This window comes from Trematomus bernacchii, unplaced genomic scaffold, assembly GCF_902827165.1.
Source record: "Trematomus bernacchii unplaced genomic scaffold, fTreBer1.1, whole genome shotgun sequence".
NCBI classification, from domain to species: domain Eukaryota; kingdom Metazoa; phylum Chordata; class Actinopteri; order Perciformes; family Nototheniidae; genus Trematomus; species Trematomus bernacchii.
Genome location: NW_022987739.1, coordinates 26,883,874 through 26,897,271, shown reverse-complemented (window position 1 = coordinate 26,897,271; position 13,398 = coordinate 26,883,874). Strand labels below are relative to the sequence as shown.

Genomic DNA, 13,398 nt, shown 5'->3' with positions numbered 1-13,398 from the left:
ACCAACAACCAATCACATGAATCTCCCGCCCCGGACACACAAGCACGCGGTTTGATTGGCTAGAGCTTGTACTGGCATATGATTCGATTGGCTGACGCTTCCGCCGAAGCTTCAAAAGTTGAACATTGCTCAACTTTTGCAGCGAGCAACGCTTCTGAAGCTACGCTTCGCTCCCACAATGCAGTTCAGCGAAACGTGAGTCACCCCATTCAAAGTGAATGGGCAGAAGCGTTGAAGCTTCAACGCACGCCGCCGTGTGGACGGGCTGTCAGGGGAAGTTAATGCAGCAGCACTTCATCTGGCTGGGTTTATAGATGGGAAATGCACCTGCAGGATTCTTGCTTCTGACGTTGTTTCCTCATGGTTGAATGCACTTATTTTCAGTGGCTTTGGATAAAAGTGTCAGCTAAATGTAATGTAATTTATCTTACCCACACAGTTTATCAACCAGGTAATTCCCGGGAGTTAAAACACCACACAGTAGCTTTAGTATTAGGATAAAGCTCCTACAATTACACTAAATTACATTACGGAACAAGTCCAATAAACAATTGGAGTTTTTATTCTGGCTCTGGTTTTCAAAGTCCTGTCTCCATAGAAGAGGGAGCACTGCCCTCTGGTGGTGATACACGAGAATTAAAAAACCTTTTGCACCAGACAATCGATGTGAATTTGTATCTTTCCTAATGTGAATTCATATTTATGTTTAAACGAAATGTATGATTGATGTTACCTAATTTATTTTTCCAATAATTTGGCTCAGTTTGTAGGGATTATGTTAATATTGGAAAACATGAAAAGTGAAAAATACTACAATTATTACATTATACTATTATTGTTGTCTATTAAGGCTGACTTTGTACATACCATTATTATTATTATTTTACTTGGGTGTTGTTCCTCTTTACAGTATATTAGATATTACATGAATCTTAAACCTTAATTTCACCATTTAAAAAAAAAAAATTCAGATTACACCCGTATAATTTTATAAACATACAAATTAAACATTAAACATTATTTTCAAAATACTGTCATTTTTTGTAAAACACAAGTCGATAGAAAAAAAAAGCTTACGGCACCGGGTATTGCCAGGCGGTCTCCCATCCAAGTACCGACCCGGCCCGACCCTGCTTAGCTTCCGAGATTGGACGACATCGGGCGTGTTTTGGGTGATATGGCTGTAAAAGAACTTCGATAGGACACACAGGCTATTTATAGACGATAAAATACCAGTAATGATTCTCAAGACTCTTGGATACGGCTTGGATTAGTGTGCACTTTACTTTCAGTCAACAAATCCCTTGGAAAGGCAAAAACCGAGTACAATTCTTCCATAAACAGATATTTTACTATTAACTCAGACGCTAACAGTACGTGTTAAAACCCCATTTTGCTTTTCTGTGCCACTAACACCAGCTGATAAGATATTTAAAACGTCTTTGGTCTGTCCTGAAAACATCAACGAGACCACAGCTGTTAGAGTAGTATTCAAAATGTCTGTAGTTCAGCCTTCTTGCACAGTTGTCAGGATGGCCGAGCGGTCTAAGGCGCCAGACTCAAGGTGACAAACCTTCCTGTAAATGGGATTTCTGGTCTCTGAATGGAGGCGTGGGTTCGAATCCCACTTCTGACACTACCTTTTTTTCAGTCTGTTAGTAATGAAACGAACATGGAGAGCATTTGCTACTTGTTGGAAACTTAAATGAAATGTTCTTTATGTTTCAGTGACAATGAATAATGTGGAGGACATAAACTATGGACAGAACACGACATGATTATAAAGAAAGGAAGAAATACAGATATAAAGACGGAAACAAATAAATAAATATGGATATCAATAAATGAATGTATACATAAATATAAACATGTAACATTAAAACAGATAATAAATAAATGTATTGCTAAATCTACATTCATTACCATTTATGTATTTCTGTGTCTGTGTGCTAACAATGTAGGAGGTCCTAACCTCAGTCTGAAAGTCTGAGTCGAAACAAGTGTTTTAAAAAAAATCAAATATATGCATTTTCCTATATCCCAGATTTAGGTCAAACAGAATTTTAAATACATGTTTAGATATAATGTAGCATGTTTTAAAATACGATGATGATTAAGGATAATGATAATGTCTAAAATGTAAGCTTATGATTCATGTCCCATCTAATAAGACACAACAGTACAGCAAAATATAATAAAAGTATGTTATTAAAAACTGAAATCTGTCTGTATAATAGTTTTCTTCATTTGTCATACTTACCATGATAAACCAATCTCTACAAAAGGACTGGACCCAAATATTGACAAGAAAGTAAGTTATATTAATAACAAAGTTCGTAGAAACACAATACATATTAATTCACATTACGAAAGATGAAATTAACTATTACTACTTGGATGGGACAACCATTCAATATCCAGTGCAGTAAACTTTGTATTCTCATATTTCACCAGCAGAGGGCAGTGCTCCCTGTTTAAAATATACATATAATACGTGTTTTAATCGTTTAATACGTGTTTAGTCCCATGTCATGGCCATTTCTACTGATCATATTTCCATTGTTGAGGTCTACTAGAATAGATTTTAAAATTGTGTAATTTTCCAAAATCGCATTGGTTTCTCATACAGCATCTCTGTATAGTATGTGTATTCACTCTCTGTCCTGAACGGCTTGTTGGAGCTCCTGCTTTTATTTATTCTTTGCTGCTTTATTTAAAAAAAATTAAATGTGTTTTACATTTTTGATTTCTTCCACATTTATAAAAGTATTATTTTATTCATTATTTTCTGTATTTATTTGTTCCTGACATTTTCACATCATCACACCCTACTCATACACTACACATTTAAATCCTGCTTTATAAAAAACATTTAATTACACATTTATTTATTTATTGCAGCGCATTCATTCATTCATTCTTTTACTTATTTCCGTATTTATTTCCGTATTTATTTCTGTATTTATTTACATCAGTTTCAGTATGATCAAGAACTTAAAAGTAAATGTATGCATTTATTCAAAAAAATGAAAATAAATGTGCTTGAATTATTTATTTACAAAAGTGCAAAACCAAAAGTATTTACAGTGTAGAAAAATGTTGCAAACAAAAATAACATGACTCTTCACTAACTCTGATTTTTTATAAAAATATAAATACATGATACATATATGCTATATTTTAATAAACAATTTCATGTTTACATAAAATGTTCATTGTCATATAAATGAACCACTCAACATCATTAATAACCGAAAAAACAATAATTATGCTTGTCACGTGATCTACAGATTACATGCGTAAAGCGTATTTAAATGACGGAAATGATGCCCCTCGGTTTTTTCCAGCCAAGCCTTAAATGGGGTTTAAGTGTATAATATAAGAAACAAAATGTTTGTTTAAATAAACATAAAACAGCCAAATGTGAACCCATGGTCGCACTGCTGAAACTGGGAGGAACAAGGGGAAGTGAGTGTAGTTTGATAATTTAGGCCCAATCCCAAACCACGCGGGGGGGGGGGTTTGCTAGTGACTTATCTGACCGGCCCACATCGTCCGACTGGCCCACTTCAGTACCGGCCCATCGGGATTCGTCCCGAACGTCCTGATGGACAGTCCGCCACTGGCTGGAACTACTTGTACACAGCGTGTTTCCTGACGGACACACACAGCGTTGAGTCCGGTCAGGGGAGTCAGCACCGATGCAGACTCGGGCCGTTTCTCAGACCCCATTCACACGGGGACGTTTGCGTTTACGCACCGAATTCGTTTTCAAAAGACTCTTCCGTTCACACGCATATGGGCTTTGGTGACAATAAAATGATTCCTTGAACTGCATTTAGGCAAGTTAACTTTTCTTATTCACTCAAAGAAAACAGACCAATTAAATAAACCAGCCTTTCTTAATTACCCTCAACCATACATTTTTAGAGATACAAGTTTAAGCTTTGTTTGGGTGTTGAGCTCTGAAAAACAGACCAAACACACTCAGAGAGTCAACAGAGTTTGGTTTTGCCTGCTTGGTGGCGTCATGTTTTCAGCCGTGTGGAGGAGAAACAGTGCTTCTGAATGCCAAATGAAATATTATTCAGGGAGAACAATGAGCTGCTGGCTGGAAATGTGTTGGATCTAATTATGGCCCTAATTGAGATGGCAATTGTAATTTCTTGTTGTTTTCACTGTGATGCCTATTATGATGTAAAAAGTGGACAGAAATCAAAGTGACCAGGTGAAAATTTTCCCTGTGCTGCTCAGAAGTCGGCACGTTGAAGGGACAGAAGACATAAGTTCACATAAATTACAATAAATAAATACATATTTTACTTTCGCACTCAAGCCCATTGATATCTTGAATTTAAATGGCTCCAAAACTATTTAAAACGTGTTTTTCAAAGGCTGTATTATAACATTTTTGGATAAAATATTTGATTATCCAATCATTTCAGATTATTCCTTATAACACGCACACAGTAATACTGTCTAAATGTTGTATTAAAATACTAAAATCATAGAAAATAAATGCTGTCAATAAAAAGGTTAAATTGACCTGAAGCCAACAGGAGATTATATTGCTTCATTATACTGATTAGTGTAGGATTTTAGGATTATTGTCACATTATTAGAGTAGCACGTTCACATGCAGTCTAATCTCTCACAGTGACCCTCAGTGTCTCCATGGCTTTATATAGGGACCAAACATCAAAGACCAGAGGACAGAAACAGAGAGGAAGGGCAGAGGAGCTGAAATGGAGATTCAATGCAACCAGAAACAGGAGAAATGGAGATTAAGAGAGAAAATAGCAAACGAAAAGCAATGTGATGATAAATCTCTCAACAACATGACTTATTTGGCTTTTCAGAGATGAAATGGGGAGTTTGGAAGTAGTATATCTTGCTGTCGTCTGCTTTAATACAACTTGGTTTAATGCAATTTATGGCTAATATTTCCTTTCTTTGGCTATCATTTCTAAACCATTTCTAACATCTGAGATTTAAGAAACGGCAGGAAGGTCAAGTGGTCCGTTTATCTGACATGTTGCAAACAAAGCAATAGTTTAGACAGAGGATACATTGAGATTTAGTGAGGTAAAACATGGCATGTGTGACACGTCAATGTAAAATGTCATTTGTCATTTGAATTTACTGTGCCTTTTTTATTTTCTCATCCAAATTCACAAACGTATGGCAGGTGGTTCAAACCTGGCTTTTGTATTTCTTGATCCGTCTGACTTATTGTTCTATCTCAGCACAGTACAATTTTCTTTCTCACAGATGAAAGTAGTGGGAAAAACGACTAAAATAAGATCAAAGTTGTAAGAAACTGGATTTAAGTTGTAGAGATCCATGGAGGTCAAAGGCTGTTTCCTAAAAACTGAATAGCTTGCATTTGCTGACTTGGTTTTATCTGCCGGTTAATTCATTGTAAATTATTAGTACTTGCTTTCAAAACGTTCCCTGTTGATGTCACCGAGGTCATCTGTGTGTCATCTCTCACCTCTCTGTCCTATTTTGGTATTGATATGATAGCATCTTCTCTAGGGAGGGACAGAGGTTCTTGTTTCCCTTTAGGCGTTGTGCACACGGGAACGTTTGCGTTTAAGTCAGCATTTTTTTGTTGCAAACTCTCTTGCCCTGTGAGTGTTTGAGTTCACACATTACCCAGATCTATGATTGCTATATTTAAGCTACTTAATAGCTCCTTGTGTTTCCGTTTTGATGAGGTAATGATATTTGTTGAGACTGAAAATGTTATGTTGGCTAATGTGCATATTAATGCTCAAAGAATGAGGATGTTAACAGTGTGGATGCACACAGCTTAAAAGATCATATTTCCCTGTGGTAAACATAGAGGTTTCTGTAAATACGAGCCCAGACTGCCGGTAAACTCCATCAGAAACACGAGAGCAGACGTAAACACAGTGTTTGTGTTTAGAGTTGTTTAAAATGGTATCATGGTGGAAATATTTGATTAGAAAAATGAGATTAACAAAGTCTGGAGAGTAGATTTCTCCATCCCGGAAAACATGTTTTGCGTCACAATTTAAAACATATTAAAACAGGAAGAAGCAATAAATATCTCAGTCGACAAACAAAACCGAAGTTAGACCCCGAACTCTAAGATAACAGCTTAATGGACAGGTTTTAGCTTCTTAGCTACTGGTAAAAATCATTTTCCATCAGAGCATTCCCTGCAATATCATGCAACTCCAACACCATATCGTCTATATGTGTGATACGGGTTGTGTGTGATACGGCTCTATCATCATGGGACAAAAAAAGTCAGTCAGTCAGAAATGTGTGTACATCGTGTAGGAAAACTTTATTAAATGTGAAGACGCAGTTTGGGCCTACGTGACATTGTTTTGCACACCGCTTCAAGAGCACCTGTTGGGAGAACTGATGGATAAAATCAAATCAAATCAAATCAGGTTTTATTTATAGAGCATATTTAAAAACGATTTTTGGTCGAGCCAAAGTGCTGGACATGTAGTAAAAACACTTTACTACAATAACAACAGAAGACAATCATTTACAACAGCAAATATAAAAAGAAAACACAAGGAAATGTCAGGAGTCGTGCTCCGCTCTGACTAGAAGGCCAGAGAGAAGAAGTGAGTCTTAAGTGTAGATTTAAAAACCCCTAGTGTCTGGGCCGACCTCACATGGAGGGGCAGAGTGTTCCAGAGCCTCGGGCCAGCTGCTGCGAAGGCTCGGTGCCCTCGGGTTTTGAGCCTGGTCTTGGGCACTACCAGCAGCAGCTGGTCAGCCGACCTTAAAGCTCTGGCTGGGGTGTAGCGCTGGAGGAGTTCAGCTATATAGGCCGGAGCCAGCCCATTAAGTGCTTTCAAAACAAATAAAAGGAGTTTAAAATCAATTCGGAACCGAATTGGAAGCCAGTGCAGTGAGGCCAGAATTGGGGTGATGTGGTCACGCTTTTTGTGGCCAGTGAGAAGAGGGAGGCCGCGGGAGGTGTGAACATTTGCTGTAAAGAGACGACGGTGCGGGACACACCAACCTGAGTAGGGCGCCGCGAATGCCCGACTGCCTCTGACGGCCTCTGACCCCCAAAATCGGGTTGGTGTGTCAGGGGCTTAATGCTCCTCTATCGCTGACCTTTTGTTTCTCTGCAGGCCGCCCTGCGAGTGCTTCATCAACCACACGTTTGACAGGAGGGTTTGTTATTTAAATGTCATTTCTATATTTGACTTGGCAGCAGTTATGACCCTGCAGACCTTTGTGTTAGCAAACCGTGTTTAATTTTTCCCTTATTTCTTCTGTTTTAATAAATCTAGGCTTACTGCCAGGTGTGTGACGCTCTACTCTGTGCACACATTCACACACCTGCTCTCTGCTTTTAGATATTTAAATATAGAATGAAAATAGGAACAACCAACGTTGGAAACTTGGCAGCCAAAAGCGACATTTATTCAGCTGCAATACAAATAAATTCACTTGATGTCCGGTACACTGATTCTCTCCGGCTCTGATCATCAGGTGCAAAAAGAGACCTGTTCAATAAAACATTCACTCTATTGTCTTTGGTGTTCTTTGTCTTGTCCCAGTGCTTCATCACTAAAAGCTCCAGTGTATTTATACATCACTCAACATGCAGTTTTGGAAATGAGTCTTGCCGCTGAAGGTCATGAATTGAATCTAACAGGCAAACATACGGTGGCTATTAGGTGCAAATGTGCTTCAACTACCCAAAACACTTCCATTTGGAGAAATGTGCTGCATATTCAGAAACGATGCAAATACAAAAACACAAATGTGTCAAAACACGTGCAAAAGAAGAAACATCTTCACCAACTTGACGAAGCATGCGCTGCGGACAGGAAACACTGCAATTTGCTCAAAACACAACAGAAACCAGGGGACATTAAAAAGTGACGCACACAGCTGGGACCGGATCACTTGGTGGCGTTCGGGGATTATAAAGTTGGTCATCTGTCACTGGAAACTTGCCTAAAATTAAAAAAACACTTACAATTATGAAACAGACTAATAACTCTGCGAGAGTGACAGTTGTCCAACTTTATAATCCCTGAACGTCAGAAAGCGCTCCGGTCCCAGCTGTGTGCTTCACTCTTTAGTGTCCCCTGGTTTCTGTTGGTTATTGAGCTTCTTGCAGCGTTTTTAGAAAACGTGACGCATGTGGTGTCAACTTGCTGAAGATGTGTCTGGCACATTTGTGTGTTTTTTTTATTTGCATTGTTTTTTAAGCTGAAGGAGCGCGTTTCTCCTAATGGAAATATCTTGAGCCCTTCAAGAGTGGGTACACCTGTCGGTCACCGCACAATTCAGGTTTCCTTCTGACTTATTTCTCCACAGTTCAAACTTTAAACTTTGACCTTGTCAGCAGCCTCTTAAACGAAGACCTTTTCACAATCCGTCAGATCTCAACACTTTGAAGCTTTAACTTTGACACAAGTGCGTTTGAACTTGACAGTTTTTCCTTTTCATCTTGTTTTCCAGAGTTTTCTTCTCCACCTCAGGTTTGGTTTTTGCTCAGTTTGTATTGAACAACATTCCTAAGGGTCAAAAAACAGTACTTTGATAAATGATGAGCATACTTTGATACAATACAAAGGCGTGCATAGATTGCAGATTAAAACATATTCAAAGATACTTCACCCATAAGAATGAAATGTTCAAGATCAAGGTCTCAAACTATGAATACATTGTCATAGGATGCAACTTATGACAAATTCCCAAGATCGGCAAAAGAAAATAACAAAGCAAGGATTACAGTTTTAGAGACTCAGAAAAATGTGATTGAAAAGATTATGTGAATCTTATGACAAACATAACTCTTTATACGATGTGACAGCCACTGATAGACAGAAAGGGAGAGAGGAAAAAGCATTCAAAGCGCCGCAGGTTGGAAACACACCCGGTTTGTTTAACGATCTATAAATGATCTAACTGTGTCATATTTCAATACCTTGTCAGTTATGTGATAACATGTTATGTTTCCTCTTTTGTGTCATTTCATCCTTGTTTTTTCCTGCACATTTCTTGTTGGTGAGTTGCTCTGCTGCAGTGGAACATCGCTCTTCAAAATGAATGAACATCCTTCATCTCTCCAACTGTTTTCCCCACAGAAAACAGCAGCCATTATTAATTCAGTGAATATTCTCTGCATTATTTCATGCAATGCTGAATTAATCATATTCCCCTTTAGCAGAGATGGCAAAAGTACACACATCCTTTACTCGAGTAGAAGTACAGATACTCGTGTTTAAAAATACTCTGGTAAAAGTAGAAGTACTGACTAAACTTCTTTACTCAAGTGAAAGTAAAGAAGTATGGGCTTTGAAATGTACTTCAGTAAAAAGTACCCATAACTAGCAGCTGTTTTAAAGAGTACCTGACCTCCCTTTATATTAATAGAACAATAATGTTGTTGTTAGCTAATGGATGTTTCCATGCTGAACAACGGCAACATGACAACGTTTTCATTGGTCCCTCTTCTTTAGAGAAGACCAGGAAATGATGGATACACGGATCGTGTTCAAATCAATAGGCACGCAATGACTCTAAATAATAATGATCACGCCACCAAACACACATTCAAACTAAAGGAACCAGCCTGTTTGGGAAATGTAAGAAGTAGAAAGTACAGGTATTTGTGTTCAACATGTAAGAAGTAGAAAGTACAGGTATTTGTGTTCAACATGTAAGAAGTAGAAAGTACAGGTATTTGTGTTCAACATGTAAGAAGTAGAAAGTACAGGTATTTGTGTTCAACATGTAAGAAGTAGAAAGTACAGGTATTTGTGTTCAACATGTAAGAAGTAGAAAGTACAGGTATTTGTGTTCAACATGTAAGAAGTAGAAAGTACAGGTATTTGTGTTCAAAATGTAAGAAGTAGAAAGTACAGGTATTTGTGTTCAAAATGTAAGAAGTCAAAGTTAAAAGTCGTCAGAAAAATAAGTAGTGGAGTAAAGTACTGATACCAGAAAAATGTACTTAAGTACAGTAACGAAGTATTTGTACTCCACTACTTCCCACCTCTGCCCTTTAGTCATATTTTCCCAAAGTGTCCATTCTGTAACACAGTATCCGTTGTACAAGGCAGCAGCAGGAGGTACTAGTACATGTGCTTCTATCAGATCCAACATGGCAGATGTTAAACTGGGAGTTAGGGCCTCATTTGGCCCCTCAGCGACACGTGAGCTGAACTGAGCCATGTGGGGTTACCTTCTAGCAGTGGCGAACCGTCAGGGCCTTCAAGGTATTCAAAGAATACCCTGGAACACTCAGATAAAACAAACAAAAAATCAATTTAATTATATAAATAAAATGTAATAAAATGTAATAAAATGTATATAAAATGAATAAATGAGAATCGTATCTGTGTTGTTGATCTGTAATATTACAGTGTTACGTTGATTTGTTTGTCCTTCTCGGACCATGCACTACGCATTTCAGCGGCGGCGGCGGCGGGGGGTGTGTGTGTCTACAGAAGGTCCAGTTGTGATAGACACGGTTCGCCACTGCCTTCTGGCTCCTGCAAGTTTAGGCAGGTGTCTCAGCTAAATGCTCTCATTGATCATGAAGAGATATCTGCAATCAGTCACACATTCAAAACCCTTCAAAGCCCAAATACCTGGAAACACAACAAGGTGCACACGTTTAAAATCCTCTCCTGGTTATACCCGTCTCCTGCTGCTGCTGTTTACTTTATTACTGTCAGCAAATATCTTAGTAGTTTTAAGATAAACCTTTATTGATCCCTGTATGGAAATTCAGGTATTTTAGCAGCAACAGGAATACATTTAAAAAAACACAGGATAGCACCGGTAAGAGTTCACACAAGGAATAATTAGAATATCAAATAAAAAACCAAATGAAAGTATAAGAAGTTAAAATTGGTTACAAATATACAGTTTGAATAATTAATACTAATTTAATACTGTGTAAGATCTGTAAACAAGCAAGGGTCAAACATTTACCATTTTTTTTATTATGTATTTTTTGAGGACCATCCCAACTATTTGATTTCGTCCAATTCACAGTTTTGGGATGGTAAAAAAAAAAGTATAATCTTTAGCTCACAACAAAAATAAACGTAGCCACAAAAGAAAGTGGATAAACAGACAAAATTGCTGTTTTGGTTTCAAAATATTGGCACAAATAAGTGTGATGTGACACAGAGTTATTACATTCATAGGCAGACTATTTGTTTTCACATTATCAGATGACCTCTTCATCAGCGACCACAATAGGACAAACTAATACCAGTTTTCATCTGCTCAATCCCTGACTAGGATTTGGTTTACCCTTCAATCTGATTCATATAATCATTGTAAGTGGCCTTAAGAGGCTTTGCCCGTATTTGATTCATATCTGACAACCTGAACAATCATAGAATAAAAACTATCAGTGATGGAGTTATTATCCACCGAGCTGACCCACTTTCTGCTTTTCCATTGGCTCTCATCCCGGCAATTGTCCAGAGAGAGAGAGAGAGAGAGAGAGAGAGAGAGAGAGAGAGAGAGAGAGAGAGAGAGAGAGAGAGAGAGAGTTCACCAGCTGTCATCTACCAGCCTGTTTGAGGGGATGCAACTCAGATTATCAGCATGTTTATCTGTGTGTGTGTGTGTGTGTGTGTGTGTGTGTGTGTGTGTGTGTGTGTGTGTGTGTGTGTGTGTGTGTGTGTGTGTGTGTGTGTGTGTGTGTGTGTGTGTGTGTGTGTGTGTGTGTGTGGTGTGTGTGTGTGTGTGTGTGTGTGTGTGTGTGTGTGTGTGTGTGTGTGTGTGTGTGTGTGTGTGTGTGTGTGTTTGCAGGTTCATAGGCCAGCTCCAACAGCACAATACCTGGGTTATTATCAAAGACAGTATTTACAGGGGTTTTTTCCCGACAAATGTGTACATACAGTATTGCTCTCACTCTGTACCTCATTGCATTTCAATTTAAATAGAAAACTGCTTTGCTACTTGTATAATATATAAACTATCATATGTTTATATTTTTATATTAGGAGACTTGTCTATTACAGTGTATTCTAACAGAGTTCAAGAAGTATGAAATGTCTTCCAGTATACATTCTTTTATTGTTGTCTCACAAAAATATAAACATTACTAAAAAAATAAGCATTAACTTTCCTCCAGAAAAGCAACCCTTCACATCGCAGGAAGTCATAACATGCAGTGTTAATATGAATGTTTGCTAATTGCAGCTTCACATCATGGGAAGGATGTTTAATAAGGAATAATAATAACCAATATATAACCTTTTTCAGTGCATTCCCTTGGCATAAAATGAATGGACAGTCATGTGCATTTCTCAGTTGTTTGTGAATTAAACATTATGTGCCTTTAATATCAACATTCCCAACAATCGTGGAGATGTTACCGACCCGATTACTTGTTGGAAAGTCCAAACTCTGAATAACGTTATGTAACCATGATGTCATCTACTATATTGACTAGAGCCAGCTGGGGCCATAAGGTCTCAAAGGACGTGTGCACTGTGCTTTACTTTGTATGTATTTACAGTAAGTGAGTCACATCACTAATTACAGAACATGTGGCTTTAATACTGTATCCAGAGCTTTGGGCTGAGATAACAAGCCTCGTTGACCCGGGTGTGCATGAAATCCTGGCAGAGGATCACAGGGACACATTTAGTCAATGAAAAACAGACATGAAATAAACCCACTTTCTTTAGGGACAGAGGCAAACATACAGTGTTACAATTGAAACAGGAGTTTTCCTGTTCCTAGATTCTTATGGGATCTAACCTTGGTTTAATATTTAACTTATTGTGACACATACACTATTACTAAAATGTTATTATCTAGCACTTATATTTTGGTAGCAGGAGCTATGTTGACCTAAAGGCTCTATTAGGTCAATGACTATTTAAGAAGGTTCAATAATGGAAAAACCAAACAGAAATGTCATTTTTTTAGTTTTCTATATATTTCATAGTCATTTACAATATTAACTTTTGTTAAACAGCAACACAGATTATTTTTCTCTTGGGAATTTACCAACTTTTTCTAAATGCATAATCAGACACACAGATTATTACCGAGTCATAAACAATGTGGTTCAGATCCACTGAGACAACAGTCTTGGTTTTTAAATCATCCATGCTTTTCTCAATTTAAATATGTTCCTATGTCCAACAATGTATTCTGTATTATCCCGCCAACTCTCTGAAATCCCATTATGTTTGGTCAATCCCCAGAGCTCCTGATCATAGGTGAAGTCGTGCATTGTAAACCTATAATATCTGCACAAACCTCCAATATACCAAAGAGAGCCAGCGCTGAGTCACTTCTTGGGAAGCAGCATCAAGCTCACTGCTATATTTTGGCCATATCAAAAGTTTCAGAGACCCTTGCCGAGGAACTGTTAAAAAGTCCTGAGTGCAGTGAATAAGG

General features: G+C 37.9%; 1 non-coding gene and 1 pseudogene across 1 annotated transcript; one reads left to right on the top strand and one right to left on the bottom strand.

Annotated features, from left to right (window-relative positions):
• Window positions 1-1,070: 1,070 nt before the first annotated feature.
• On the bottom strand, window positions 1,071-1,189 carry LOC117496259 (annotated as a pseudogene).
• Window positions 1,190-1,526: 337 nt separating this feature from the next.
• On the top strand, window positions 1,527-1,636 carry trnal-caa. The gene is made up of 2 exons: window positions 1,527-1,564; window positions 1,591-1,636. It is a non-coding gene; the product is annotated as a tRNA-Leu (tRNA).
• The last annotated feature ends 11,762 nt before the right edge of the window (window positions 1,637-13,398 follow it).